This window comes from Xyrauchen texanus, chromosome 22 (genome assembly GCF_025860055.1).
Source record: "Xyrauchen texanus isolate HMW12.3.18 chromosome 22, RBS_HiC_50CHRs, whole genome shotgun sequence".
NCBI lineage: Eukaryota > Metazoa > Chordata > Actinopteri > Cypriniformes > Catostomidae > Xyrauchen > Xyrauchen texanus.
In genome coordinates this window covers 20,768,287-20,784,889 of record NC_068297.1, presented here as the reverse complement: position 1 = coordinate 20,784,889, position 16,603 = coordinate 20,768,287, and the positions used below count along the sequence as shown (strand labels likewise).

Below are 16,603 nucleotides of genomic sequence, written 5' to 3'. Positions count from 1 at the left end.
TCAGTGAATGTGTTTTTTTTTTTCCATATTTAAAAAGTGAATGGTTACCAAGACTCAGTCTCTTACATTCTGTGTAACATCTTATGTGTTCCACAAAATACAAAAGTTAACATGTGTTTGGAACAACATGAGGGTTGGGAAATGATGACAGAATATTAAATTATGATTTTTAGAAGAATATTTCACCTCTGTAGGTCAGTACAATGCAAGTGAATGGGTGTCAAAATGTTGATGCTCCAAAAAGCACATCACTTCTGAAGATATTGATTTAACCACTGGAGTCTTATGGATTACTTTTATGCTGCCTAATGTGATTTATTTAGCTTAAAAATGTTGGCACCAATTCACTTGCATTGTATGGACTAAAAGAGCTGAGAAATTCTTCTAAAAATCTTCATTTGAGTTCAGCATATGAAAGAAAGTCATACACATCTGTGATGGCATGAGGGTGAGTAAATTATGAGATCGTCTTCATTTTTGGGTGAACTATCCCTTTAAGGGCTCTTGTCAGATCTGGATGAATTTGTCAATAAGAAGAGAGGTTTGGAAACATTTCAACCACAGTCCTGGAACACTTGCTATGTCTGAAACCACCCCCTATCCACTCCAAAGTGCACTATTTCAGATGTATGAAATTTTTTAGGAGTGTCTGAATTCTGAGTAAGCCACTCGTTCCCTACTTTTGTTCACTCATTCTTACCCACAATGCACTCTAATTACAAGTGTACATTTTATGTACAGTCAACGACATTTAATTGTCCATAATCCACTGTGGGGAAGACATATGAGCTGGGGGTTTTCTGCTTCCTTCACTCCTGCAATGTTTTACTGCTGAATGTATTAAATTACTTTTTGACAAATCATTACTTGATTAAAATAACATAATAACATATGGAGATGCAAAAAATATAGATACATTTTAAAATGTATCTATAATGTATCTAAATTTACACCTGCAGCACCTGCAATCTCTCCTGATCACCGCCAGAGGTCGCCATCTCCTGAGTACTAACTCCTCACGAACTACATTTCCCATAATCCTCCTCTCTATTTGATTTCACTCCACCTGCTTCATATTAACTCTGTCTATTTAAGTTCCCAGTTCTCTCGCATTCAATGCGAAGTGATAAGTCTACTGCTGACTTTGCAGCACACCAGCACCAGCACCAGCACCAGCACCAGCACCAGCACCAGCACCAGCACCAGCACCAGCACCAGCACCAGCACCAGCACCAGCACCAGCACCACACCAGCAGCAGCAGCACACCAGCAGCAGCAGCACACCAGCAGCAGCAGCACACCAGCAGCAGCAACAGTGTGTGTTGAGGATACTTAAAAGCTGTCGTTCCATCAGGGGTTGAATGCTGATCTTCAAACGGAACTAGTATCCCATGATGAAGGGAGATCTCTTGATGACTCAAACTCGCCATTCACCTGGATAACCTGATCAAATCCTGCAGCCAGTCATCACGAGGACATGCAAGTGTATTGTTCCTCGCTCGCCAGTGAAGAGCGACAATGCGGTCTCAGAGAGAGACTCTGCATCTACTGCAGACAGTCTATACATTTACTGGCTGACTGCCCTACTTGGAAGTGAATGTTGAATTCCCAAACTTAATTCATGTTGATCAGTTTGTACTGTCTGTTAATTTGCTTGTTCAGAATAGTGAACAGCAGATGTAAGCCATTTTAGATTCTGGGGCTGCTGGTAACTTTATTGACCTGGCCCTCGCCACAAATATAAAATGGTATTTTGTCCCTTGTGTCCCTCCAGTACATGTTTCAGCACTAGAAAGACGACCCCTGGGCTCCCGCAAGATACAGCAGATCACTCAACCTGTTCATTTCCATGTTGGGACACTTTCATCATGAGGAGATTCAGTTCCTAGTCATTCACTCTCCTAAGAAACAGATTATTATTGGCCTACAATGGCTGAGACTTCACAATCCTGAGATCTCCTGGAGAGATGGACAGATCACTCGTTGGAGTTCTTCCTGTTTCCAGTCTAGCCTCAACCTCCCTGAACACATCTTTCTCCCTCACACACACCTATGTCCACACTACCACAGTGTTATTTGGATCTCCAGGAGGCTTTCAGCAAATCTAAGGCCACCCAACTTCCTCCTCATCATTCCTGTGACTGTGCCATTGACCTTCTGCCTGATTACTCTCCACCACACAGATGAGTATACCACTTATCTGAGCTTGAAATTAAAGCTATGGAGGAGTACATTGCAAAATCCTTGGAAAAGGGTTTTATTCGACCTTCCACTTCTCCAGTCTCAGCAGCTTTCTTCTTCGTAGGAAAGAAGGATGGGGGTCTTCATCCATGCATTGACTACTGAGGCCTGAACACAGTCACAATCAATTGTTGCTACCCCCTTCCTCTGGTACCACCAGCACTAGAGCAGTTACAAAGCACCAAGATCTTCACTAAACTGGAACTTCGTAATACCTACAACTTGATACGTATCCGGGAGGGGGATGAATGGAAGACCGCCTTCTCTACACACACGTATGACTCTACTGGCAACAATCCTGTGACTTCCATCATCCCTCCAACCCTCATTGTCATTCACGTACAATGGAACATAATGGCAGACATTTCCCAAGCTCAGAACCAAGAACCCACTCCTGCTGACTGCCCTCCTGATAATTTATTTACGTAACAGAGTCTTTCAGAGGGTTCATGACTCGGCCAGCTCAGGACATCCAGGCATTCAAGCTACATGCAGGTTATTGCAAAACCGGTTTTGGTGGGAGAACTGAAGTACCTGATTATGTAAACAACTGCAATGTTTGTGCCACCACTAAATCTCTTAGACAACTCCCATCTGGTCTCCTTCAGCCTCTACCTGCTCCTCGACATCCTTGGTCCCACATCACAGTTGATCTCATCACGGATATACCCAACTCACAGTGTTACACCACCATCCTAACCGTGGAATCCAATTCTCCAAGGCATGTAGATTTATTCCCCTACCAAAACTCCCTTCATCTATGGAACGTGCAGAAAGCCTGTTTCAGTACGTCTTCTGCCTTTATGGCCTTCCTGAATACATTGTCTCTGACAGGGGTTCCCAATTCACCTCCTGAGTTTGGTCTGCATTATTCAAGCTGCTCAACGTCAATGTGAGTGTAACTCCTGTTGTCATCCTCAATCCAATGTTCAAGTTGAATGGCTAAATTAGGACCTATGGAAATTCCTTTGGGCCTACTGTCTAGTCAACCAGCACAACTGGAACTGTTACTGACTGCTGATTATGCTAAGAACTCTCTGTTCAAACCTGCCACCAAAACCACAGATTTCAAGTGCATTCTAGGGTTTCAACCACCACTCTTTCCCTGGTCCAGGGAACCATCCGATGTTCCTTCAGTCAACAACTGGATGCAGCACAGTGCATCTAGGATCAAGCTCACGTCCACTTATTACGTGCTATTTGCTGACAGAGTCCACAAGCCAATCTCCTTCTGCGCCCTGGCCCTAACTATGCTCCTGGACAATGGGTTTGGCTATCCATCCAAGATCTTCATCTGCGACACCCACGTGTAGTAGTATTATACATCCAGAAGAATTGAAACAACATGATTTGAATCTAGGTAAAACCCAACATTTTTAATCCTGGAATTCCTCAACATCACAAATTAACAGAACAAACATCAACTTCCTACTGAAGGCCTGTCTTTGGACAATAAAATGGTCAAGACACTCTAAACAACCTAATTTAAAACAAAATGGGTCATTGGTCAAAAAGGCCCCTCAGTATGACCTTCTGAACTACCACACAGAGTTTTTTTTGTTTTCAAAATCAGATTTGCACAACTCTAATACTAACACATTTCATCTTAATCCAGGAACATTCTACATAAAGTCACAGTACTTTACAGATTTAGCCTTCTAAAATATACAGAATGCATTTAAATTGACGATTTATACAATACCTAGTCTTGCTAGGTAATTCTGAAAATTGCTTTGAACTGTGGTAACTTGTATAACTGATAAATGAATGGTTATAGCCTGATGTACCTCTTTAAAATGTGTGTAATTTTTATCCATGTTGTATAACCAAGGAATTATCAAGTATGAATTGTATCCAGGGATTTACATGGTTTTTTACCTTTACAATATTAATGAAAGAATGTCATGTTTAGTATGGAAACACTCACTTGGTTACATGGAGGAAACTGACGACAATATATAACATGTCTCTTGTTGGATTCTCAAGATATAAAAGTTAATGATTAAATATGCACTATTTTTGAATGGGAGATTTGTAAGACTCCGAAAACAAAGGACCATAAAATGAACTGTCAGAAAGGACAGCCCAGTCGACCATGTGACTCTGAAAAGTCACTTCTGATTGGCGCAGGACATTAATTTCAGTTCAAATGTTTCCAAACAGGAAGCTTTTTTCCTCTTCTCTCTCACTCGCATTCTTCTACTCTTCTGACTGCTCAGACTTCGCTCTGGCTCTTCCCACGTGGTCTTCTCTGGATCTCGTCGGAACCATATCCATGCCATGTGAGGTCCGAGGAAGCTCAGGACTCGAAATCCTGAGAAAGCTTCTCAATCTCTATGGTTCAGAAAAGGTCAAAAACATCAACGGAATGAATTTTCGACCAAGAACCAAGCAAAACAAAGAACGCAAGGAAACACCGCAACATGCAAGTACATCTCCAATATTGTGCTCAAAGTGCTGATGTATTAGTTAAACACTTTGGGTAATCCGATAGCAAATCGAAGAAGACACAAATAAGGTTAAATGGTTCTTAAGGCATTGTCAACAGACTCCATAAAGTTCATTTTCACTGTATTGATCATTTATTTCACATTCTGTCACTCTTCTCACCAACCTTTCTCATGTATATACATGTTAGATTAGATTTATTTTTAGAATAGCAATAAAGTTTGTCTGTATTCAAAGATGATTTGACTGTGGTATATTTTGATAAATAATCTCATCCCTGTTTCTAAAAGATTTCGCTTCAAAGCTGTACCTAAATACGTGTGATATTATTTCCAATAAGCCATGAGAATAATATCACTTCAATAAGTGAATTAATCATAATTCACTTAATAAAGCTAATTCCTTACAGTAGAAATTGTGAGCAGATACAACAAGACGTTGTATTATGAATTTAATGGTGGAGAATTTTATTCAGGCAAATAATCTCATTATTTGTAATATATCTAATTCATAATGGTGGTCGAACGTGACTAATTCCATTATACATTTCATTACCTAATAATGTACAATAAGGACACTTTAATTTAGTTCATAGCTCCCATATTTCAAGACCTAAATTCCCTTACATATAATGGTGTGAGTATGAGGGCAAAATGGTTCCCATTTAAATGTATCAGTACCAAATATCCTACATAAAATGGTGTGAGAATGAGGGCACTTAAACGGTTCCCATCTCAATATAGCATACCAAATACCCCTACACGTGAAAGAAACTAAGTCCCAGGTATATTGGCCCTTTCAAAATTATTCGACAAATCAATCCTGTGTCATTTAAACTTCAGATCCCTGCCGGTTACCATATTTCCCCCACCTTTCATGTCTCCCTACTCAAACCCGCGGCACCTCAGAGAGGGAAGGTTCTCAAGAGCCGCAGAGACCCCTTCCATTCCTCATTGATGGAGAAGAGGCCTTCCGGGTACACAAGCTCCTGGACCCTAGATGCCGAGGTCGGATGCTTCAATACTTGGTGGATTCCCAGTCCACAGCCCTACAGCCCTGAGGAACGTTCCTGGACTAACTCTGAGGACATTCTGGACCCTGTACTTATCACTGAGTTCTATCACAACTTCCCTAATCGGCCCACTCCCAGAGGTCAAGTTAGACCCGGCGCAAACAACCTCCTCAAGTCAGGAGCAGTTCACATGGGAGGGGGGGCTGTTACAATCTCTCCTGAACGCCACCAGAGGTTGCCATCTCCTGAGTACTAACTCCTCACATACTACATATCCCTTAATCCTCCTCTCTATTTGATTACTTTCACACCTGCTTCATATTAACTCTGAATATGAGAGAACCGGGAACTTAAATAGACAATGCAAAGTCTTGTTTTCCTGTCAACATTTCTGACCGTTTATTCCCATTAACTGTTTACCCTGTGTTTTGACTCAAATAAAATCAAATCACTTTATTGTCACACGACCATATGCACAAGTGCAGCAGTAATTGAATGTCTTGTGTGCAGTTCCGAGCAACATAGCAGCCATGACATTGACGAGACCTATACCAATTTACAATAAACATCAATCAATCAATCAATTTTTATTTCTATAGCACATTTAAACTCTCTATAGTGCTGGTGTAGAACTGTGTGAGGATGTGGTGGTTCATTCCAAACTTCCTCAGCCATCTCAGGAAGAAGAGGCACTGGTGAGCCCTCTTCACAATGGCCTCAGTGTGGACGGACCATGTGAGTTCCTCAGTGATGTGGACACGAGGAACTTGAAGCTGCTGTCTCACTCCACCGGTGCTCCATTAATGGTGATGGGGCTGTGTTCTCTGTCTTTCCTCCTGAATTCCACTACAAGCTCCTTGGTCTTACTGATGTCGAGGGAGAGGTTTTGCTTCTGACACAAGAGTGTCAGAGTGTGCACATCTTCTCTGTAGGCTGTTTCATCATTGTCAGGGATCAGACCAACCACTGTCGACTCCTGCCTGTTTATTAAGATTTCCCAGCCTGCTTGTGAGTATTTGGAACTATTGTTTTACGGATTATCCCTCAGCCTATCGAATTGACTTGGTTTTTCTTTCTTGACTGTCTTCCTGTGTACCGAACTCTTGCCTGCCTTTTGTTTACCCTTTTATTTGCTTCTTTGTTTTTACTGTTAATAAAGCTGCATATGGAATATTAACACTTCTACCCTGATGTCTGCGCTACAACCATTAAGCTGAATAATTCTTTATTTACTAAATAATTCACTGAAGTGAAATTATTTTAACTCTGGAGACTGCACAAGTGGAAATTATAATTCTGTTGATTTAAATATTCGGTGATAACATGATAATCTGGACAGATGAGGGCACTATGCAATGAGAATTGGAGTTTAAAGATACTAAATTATAACAATAATGTACTTTTGATAAAATGTTTAACCTGTTTACTCTTTATATTAACATACAGGCCCTGCGATGGACTGGCGACCTGTATAGGGTGTCCCCCGCCTTTCGCCCAATGTTAGCTGGGATAGGCTCCAGCCCCCCGCGACCCTGTACACAGGATAAGCGGTTGACAATGGATGGATGGATGGATGGATTAACACACAGCGGGTGAAATAAGTATTGAACACATCAAGAATAATTTCAGTAAATATATTTCCAAAGGTGCTATTGACATGAAATTTTCACCAGATGTTGGTAACAACCCAAACAATCCATACATACAAAGAAACCAAAACAAATGAGCTCAGCAGATGAAGTTATGTTTAATAATGTAAAATGACACAGGGAAAAAGTATTGAACATGCTTTCTGATATTTATTTAATACTTTGTACAAACGCCTTTGTTGGTAATGACAGCTTCAAGACACCTACTGTATGGAGAAACTAGTCACATGCATTGCTCTGGTTTGATTTTGGCCCATTCTTCCACACATTCCAAATCTTGAAGGTTCCGTGAGCCTCTTCTATGAATCTTGATCTTCAGTTCTTTCCATAGATTTTCAGTGGGATTTAAGTCAGGTGATTGGCTGGGACATTCTAGCAGCTTTATTTTCTTTCTTTGAAACCAACTAAGAGTTTCCTTTGCTGTGTGTTTGGAATCATTTTCTTGCTGAAATGTTGTTTTATCTTCATCATCCTGGTAGATGGCAGCAGATTTTTTCAAGAATGTCTTGGTAAATTTGCCAATTCATCCTTTCTTCAATTATGTGAAGTTTGCCAGTACCATTTGCGGAAAAGGAGCCCCATACCATGATGCTCCCACCTCCAAACTTCACTGTTGGTGTGGTGTTTTTAGGGTGATGTGCAGTGCCATTTCTCCTCCAAACATGGTGTGTATTATGTCATCCAAACAGTTCAAATTTGCATATACTATATTCTCCCAGTATTTCACTGGCTTTTCCAAATGTTGTGCAGCAAACTTTAAACGAGCTTCAACATTTCAGCAATGGAGTCTTGCAGGTCTTTTTGAAGCTCTCCACAAGTGGTCCTTGGCTCTTGGACAGCTCTTCTGATTATTTTTTTCACTCCTCTGTCAGAAATCTTGTGAGGAGCACCTGGTCGAGGCAAATTTATGGTGAAATGATTGTCTTTCCACTTCTGTATTATGGCCCCAACAGAGCTCATTGGAACATTCAGAAGCTTAGAAATGTGCCTTTAAACAATGCCATCGTTATGTTTTGCAACAATTAGGTTGTGATGGTCTTGAGACAGCTCTTTGCTTTTACCCATCATGAGATGTGTCTTGTGTGACTCCTTGGCAATGAGACCTTTTTTGTAGGCCATCAGTTGGGACTGAACCAGCTGATATTAATTTGCACTGACAAGGGGCTGGATTGCTTTTTAATTACTGATAGTTTTCAGCTGTTGTCTTGGCTTCCATGCCTTTTTGCACCTCCCTTTCTTCATGTTCAATACTTTTTCCCTGTGTCATTTTTCCCAAACCAGAGCAATGCATGTGACTAGTTTCTCCATACAGTAGGCGTCTTGAAGCTGTCATTACCAACAAAGGCGTTCGTACAAAGTATTAAATAAATATCAGTAAGCATGTTCAATACTTTTTCCCTGTGTCATTTTTCCCAAACCAGAGCAATGCATGTGACTAGTTTCTCCATACAGTAGGCGTCTTGAAGCTGTCATTACCAACAAAGGCGTTCGTACAAAGTATTAAATAAATATCAGTAAGCATGTTCAATACTTTTTCCCTGTGTCATTTCACATTATTACACATAACTTAATTTGCTGAGCTCATTTGTTTTGGTTTCTTTGTATGTATGGATTACTTGGGTTGTTACCAACATCTGGTGAAAATATCATGTCAATAGCACCTTTGGAAATATGTTTACTGAAAAAATTGTTGACGTGTTCAATACTTATTTCACCCGCTGTATATACAAAAAATTACAAACAGAATGAATATTTATTGTATTAATATATTATTTAACACAAATAACAAGTAAGGCCCAAGAATTTTAAAAGTTCATATGTGACGTTGTTTCTGTGACAGCCCCAGAGCTCCGATGCTCAGTGTATACGTCAGCATCCGAATTCACTCACTCATTTCGTTCACTCACTGCTGACATATAGTGCACTCACTGCCATTCACTATATAGGAAATAGTGAATGAGTGAACAATTTCGGACACAGCCACTCTCTTTGTCATACGATCGCCTCAGGCCCCTCACTGTGCACGTCCAGAAATGCTGTCTGTTCACGCGTACCAATTGTCAAGTGGCATTTACACTTAACTTGGATGTTTACATGGATTTATTCAGTTAGTCAGCTCGAAGTAGCTGAGAGGGCTCGGGGTAAATGCGTAAATAATGCTCATGACATGCGGGACGCAGGACAAGCACACTTATATATTGCTGCATTGATTTAAAAATGTACTCTTAAAAATTTCTCATGAGCCCATATTTATAGAATCACCCTGAAAATGACCATCACCATGTCACAGAAAAGCCCACATTATCATTAGAGCCAGAACTTACCTCAGAGTACTGCCTTAATTTGGAGATTCAATTTTAATCTTGAAATATCTTCTTGCCTTGGTGTTAAATTAAGGCATTGCATGATGAACCTATTTTTTTTTCACTGTGCGTAGTGAAGAAAGTGTTTCACTTTGTAAAGCTTGATGCTGCAGCAGTGATGGACTCGGCTTGAGTGACAGTCTGTGACAGCGTGCACAGCTGTGTGAACTTCCACTTTCGTAAAAGTGCCATTCAATAATCTCTCAATAAATTACACGTTAACTAAAATTAAACCCAGTAATGTAATGACAGGAACACCACCCATTGCAACGAAGTAAATGTACATTTATTTTCATAAGAAATTTACTTGAGTGAGAGTAAAAAGTACCCACTTTTAAACCTACTCAAGTAAATGTAACATAGTAAATGTAGTGCGTTACTACCCACCTCTGCCCCTAATTTCCACTTCTTTCATATGTTTCATAAAATTGGTTTGTATTGTTCCAATATGCCGTACCTAAAGCGCCAGAGCTCAATTGAAAACCAGAGATTTTTCACTATAACCGCTGGAAAAGTATCAATGATGTAATGAAAGCATCAATGAGCAGAGCATAAAAATCTAAATAATGCATCAGAGTGAATGCAGATGGACATTTAATTAAGTAAATCAGGCCATGCTAATAGGTTCATTGTGTCATATGCTGGGCATCAGGCGCAGTGGCAGGTAGGGATGAAAGAGGACATTAAAATGGACACCTTAGAAAATTATACCTCTCTCGCCGGACCTCTCTCAAGACTGCAGTTTTTAATTTGAAATCATAGTCCAATGATATGATTGAATTTTAATAGGTTGACATCAATTTCCCAGTCCTTCCACATATTCCCTTCATCAAGCAAATGCACTCACACATACATAGTCATGAAGTCACTCTTTCGGTTTAAAAGAAGGAACTGAGCAGTATCTGAGTCTCTTCTACAGGGAGGTGGGTGCACTCCTGTGGGCCAAGGATGTGTGCAAACCATGTGAGTGCCACAGTGCTGGGACTGTCAATGGCTGTGGCTCAGGTGGGAGAGCAGGTCGGCTGCTAATTGTAGGGTTGGCGGTTCAATTCCCAGCCTACACGACTCTACATTCCGAAGTGTCCTTGGGTAAGACACTGAACCCCAAGGTGCTCCCAATGGCAGGCTAGTGCCTTGCATGGCAGCTCTGCCACCATTGGTGTGTGAATGTGTGTGTGACCTGGGATTGGGACACAGGTGTAAAGTGCAGACCATTTCACAAAGTTTATTCCACATTATAAGAGTGTAGTACATTAAGAGAATGTTCTGGAGATAATACAAGTCTAGCTTAGTCAACAGTATTTGTGGCATAATGTTGATTTCCCACCAAAAAATAAAATATTTCAGCTCGTCTTGTTAATTATTTTTTTTTTTAAACAAAACGCTGTTATAGTGAGGTACTGACAGTCCGTTAACCTTAGATTACACATTGATTCAAAAGTATAGCCACAAGACATAAACATTTTACATGTTAACATATTTTTTTTAGAGAAAAATCGCTTACTAGCCTTACCTGTGTAAAGTTATACAGGTAAGGCTAGTATTAATATTGCAACTTTGTTGTCATGTCAGTGTGAGTTGTTTTTTTGTAATCAGGACCGTTTCTAGCTATAAGCGGTACAAGCATCCTCCAAGCCACATGGGGTCCCACAAGGCAAGGTGTGTGTGTGTTTTTTTTTTTTTAAATATACAAAACATTGCTAGTAAGACTCTGGCAGCTGTTATGGATAATTTTACAGTTGTAAGAGGACCCCTTGTGGCCCGAGAGGGAAGAGAGAAATTCTGTTGAGCAAACATGTTCACCAGCTGTTCTATTGGTTGTATGTTGATGGTGCTATTTCCATTGTATTAATTTGTTAGACATTTCTTAATATTTTGTTTGTAAATGTTTTTGCTTTTGTGTAGCTAATATATAAAAATTTGTTGAAGACTCTATTGTGGTGTCATTCTTGGGTGGGACTGGATCTGGGGTTTTTGTTTATTAAAAACAGCCCTGTTTTTAATAAACAAGGGATGAGTCAAAGTAATTTTGTCTGGTAATCAACATTATGCCACAGATGCTGTTGATTCAGCTTAACTTGTGCATTCTTTAAGTCCTAATTAACATGTCTAAAAATGTAAATACATTCCTCAAAATTCCACTGATTTCCTTCCACAATTATAGTGTGAAAAGAGTGCACCGATTCTTTGTGTGCCTGCTCATATATCAGCGTTTTCTGTGGCATTGAAAAAAATGACAAAACTTTTTTGAATTTTCCAATTCAAGGTGCAATTGCAGCTGTAAGACATTTCTGTGCATAAGCAAATTAATAAATGTGAGACACTGATCCTTTGTGACAGACATGTGAATTATAGATTCAGATAATGATATTGGCCCTTCCCCACTCAAGAGGCTTGCATTGATGTATTTTGCTGAGGATTTTAATATTCAAAACAGCATTTATCAGTGTTGTGATCAGTAGAGAAAATGTAAAAGTGTCGTCGTGAGAGCCTCTCTCTGGAGAATTTTTCCCCACTTTTCATGTATCTGAGCATCATGAAAGCCATTTTGGAGGAACAGATCCATGTCAATAGATATACTGGATGACAAATTCAAAATCAATGCAGGGGTCAGCCTCATGTTAGATTGTTATCTTATTTATATGATCAGAATCACTGGTAGCTTTTTTCACTTGTTTTGACTATAAAACTCTGCTAGTACAGTAAGACAAAATACACATCTTAAAAATACATTCTCTGAAAAACCTAAATATCTTATGCAGTGTTGTTTCTAAAACAAGATTAATCTAATTGAGGATTTTAAGATATTTTTACAGGAAAACAATACAAAAATTATTTTCAAGAATAAGATAATTGCCCTAATATCAAAGGTTTTACTAGAAAAAAGGAATTATGATCCAACGTGAATTTGTTTAAACAAAAGTATATGATCATGCCCAGTAACATGAGCATGTAAAATGGCTATAAATAGAATTTCAGCTTAGCGTAAAGTTGACAATTTACACAAGGTTAATTTCTATTTCTTCTGCTCCAAACTTACTTCAAACATACTTCTCTTTCTGCTCATATGAACGTAACACATCATAAGAAAGTGTTTCACCACTGTTCAAATGAACTTTGGATCGCATCATTTATATGTATAAATGTTTTCTGTTGTGTTAGGATGACTATTTGTCGATGTTTCATGATAAACAAGCCAGGTGAAACAGTCATGATGACATGCAACTTTATTCTCCCCCCACTCCCCCCTTGAGGCAGTATTTAACCATATCACTACATCATCCTTTCTGAAATGTATTCTTTATATCAAGTTCAGATATATACAGGAATATTTAAATGTACAATACTTTTACATTTTCTACAATACCACAAAACCTGTTATCTCCATTATATTACCATCATACTCATTACTTATAATATTTCAACATTTTGTCTACGCAACATTTTCCACATATATATTACATACACATGAATAGAACAAAGATTTTTTTTCCATAGAACTTTAAAAAAAAAATATCTAACACCTAAAAAGGGTGGGGTAGACTGCCCATTCCTTCTACTGAGTGTGGGGGTTAATTCTGCCCATAGCAATTCACTCTAACTATAGCACCTGTTAACTATGAACAAAGTCCTTCAGGTACTTCAGGTACGTTTTCCTTTCCCTAGAAGAATATATTTTCTCAGGGGTGTTTGTAAGTACTGGAACATTATCTGAACACAAAACATCTGGTCCAATAACCAAAGCCCTGTTTTCTAGAAAAGGTGCCTATCTAAGTCCTGATTTTTCTGCTGGCGGTGCTACTGGTGTAGACACTGCGTGACTTCGGTTATGACGAAGAATGCCCTTAGGTGAATCCACCAGGTAAGATCTTGGAGTTTCTACTGATGTAATCACAGTCCCTTTTTCTCTAGTGTCACTGATCCACACTGGCTGCCCTAGATGCAACTTTGGTAAATCATGTGCTCTGTGCCTTCTATTAAATTGTTTTCTTTGTTTCTCTCTACTAAACTTTTCCATTTCTTTCAGATGATTCAGGTCCAACCAGCCTGGGTTCAACACTGACGGTATGACTGGGACTGTCGTGCGAAGCTTTCTGCCAATTAACAGTTCTGCAGGACTATATCCCTTGGTTAATGGTGTTACCCAATATGCCATAAGAGCAAGGTATGGATCTGCTGCTTTGCTAAGAAAATCCTTTACACTGCCCTTTCAGCTTCACCATTGGCTTGCGCATATCTGGAACTGGATGTAGTGTGAGAGAAACCACACTCTTTAGTGAATTTCCTAAAGTATTCTGCACTGAATTGCGGGCCATTATCTGACATCACCTCAGGAATTCCATGACGAGCAAACATACTTTTGAGATGTGTTACTATACTTGTAGCAGTTGTTGATGACAGTTTTGGTATTTCCACAAACCGGTAAAAATAGTCTATCACCAGCAGATATTGATCCTCTTTCCACTGAAATAGATCTGCTCCAACCTTTGTTCAAGGTCTCTCAGGGAATTCAATGGGAATCAATGTCTCTTTGAAGTTTATTCGATGTCTTGCACAGATGTAAGATTTCTCCACCTTTGTCTGAAGCTGTGTGCTGAGACCTGGCCACCAAACTGACTGCTTAGCACGTTCTCTACACTTGCCTATACCTTGGTGGGCAGTGTGTAATTTTTTTCCAAGATATCACTCTGTAGAGATTTTGGAATTACTCATAAGCCAAGTGACAGCTAGGGCCTCCTTTTCAATTTGTTCAAATCTACATTCATTGTTTGTCAGTGCTCTCAATTCATAGGCTATGGGTTTAAGATGTATGTCACCTTGTATTTGTAACAATATGTCTCCCAGCCCTTATGATGATGCATGTGCTGAGACAACTGTGGTTGCTTTTGGATCATAAAAAGCAAGCCCAGGTGGTGTGCTCACATCTGTTTTAATGTTCTCAAAAGCCCTCTGTTGTTGCTTTCCCCATGCCCACATGTTCTTTTTCTGCAGGAGATCTCTCAAAGGCTGTTTTCTCTGCTAGGTTAGGTAAAAACTTCCCTATATGATTTATCATTCCCATGAATCTCCTCACTTCACTGGTGTTTGTTGGCTTGCCCATATGTGTGATTGTGCACACCTTTTCAGGATCTGCATGAACTCTTGACACATCCAGTATCTGCCCAAGGAACTTCACACTCTTCTTAGAGAATTCACATTTCTCATTGAGAGTCACTCCTTCCTTTTGCAGTCTTCACAGCACAGCAAAGAGTTGTTGGTCATGTTCTGTCTGGGAAGCTCCAACCACCAATATATTGTCCATGTGGCACAAGACACCCTCTAGACACTCCAGCATCTGCAACATTCTTTTTTGGAAATGTTATGGAGCTTAAGATATTCCAAAACAAATTTGGTTAAAGCAGAACCTTCCAAAAGGGGTAATAAAGTGGTGAGAAGGGCTGAATTCTGTGACAAAGAATCTGCCAAAAACCTGAGTTGGCGTCGAGTTTTGAGAAGACTTTGGCTCCTTCAAATTGGCCCAGAGAGTGTTCCACAGAAGGAAGAATGTATCTTTCCTTATTTACTGCACTGTTGAGCTTTGTTAGGTCCACACATATGTGTAATGCGGCACTGGGTTTTGGAACAACGACCATGCCTGCACAGTCAGTTGGTTGTTCTACTCTAGTAATCACACCTTGATTCTCCATGTGTTCCAATTCCTGTTTCATTTTTTAAATTAGGGGTAGTGGAATGCGATAGGGTGTTGATAGTGAAAAGGGCTTGGCATCTGGCTTTAGAGATATCTCATACTCTCCCTGTAAATTTCCCAGACCTTGACTGTCCCAGAGTCAAGGCTATCAATGTTCACTGTATCAATTCTCGCTATAATGCCAAGCGCATGGATTGCTGGCTTCTCTAGTAGAGCCATTTTCAATCCTGAGATCACATAAATATCTTGGGTCATGGTTTGACTTTTTGTGCTGATTTTGGCTGTGCACCTACGCTTGACCTGCAGTGAATCTTGGCCTGGTCTTAAAAGTATCTTTGTGGTTTCAGAAGAGCTGTTCAAACTTTGGTAAATTGCAGAAAACCTCAGTGACATCCGTTCCCATGTCAAATTTGAACAGCACCTCTGAATCATTCACACCTTTGATATTAGAGTTTTATCAGCCAGGGGGTATCATTCTGCTCTGTACTAACAGTTCCTTAGAATGCAATGTCACTCTCATTTTCATCACGAGTCATGTTTACTTACTCTGGACCTGTTGCAGTATACCTCACTCACACTCTCACTGGGCATTGAAATTTGCTGTGAGATGGAGTTTTTCCTCACCACTTACATGGAATGGACTTATCTAACACTGTCTGTGTCTCTGCCATTCCAGCAGGCTTCTTACTCTGTATTGTGCCTCATCTTTTATTGTAAGGTATTTGCTGTGCATGGACAATTTTTGTTGCTATGTCACTTTTGAAATTGGCTTTCAGCTCCTCTTGCTGTTTTTTTACCAGCTCACTTTGGTGTACACATATGACAGCTTTCTCTAAAGTGAGTTCATGTTCCATCTGAAGTTGCTCTGACAGTCTTTTATCTCTCAGTCCAACCACTAACCTGTCACAAATAAATTCACTGTAAAACTCTCCATACCCGCAATGCTCTGCTAAGCAATGTAGTACTGTGATGAAATTATCCGCAGACTCCCCTGCTTCTTCCTGTTTCATATCATACTTTGCACATTCAAATACTATACAAAGTGTTCATTCAGTCTCTCCCTGACAGTATTATACTCACTGAGCTGTTCTGCCGTGAGATGCAGTGATGTGAGGATGTCCTCTGCCTCATCACCCATTGTATGCACGAGAGCATTTACTTGGTTCTCGTCTGGCTGTAACTCAAGTCCAGATGCAACTAA

General features: G+C 39.9%; 1 pseudogene; it reads left to right on the top strand.

The window, feature by feature from the left end:
* Positions 1 to 16,603, top strand: part of LOC127662676 (usherin-like) — a 388,775-nt pseudogene that overhangs the window by 83,248 nt on the left and 288,924 nt on the right.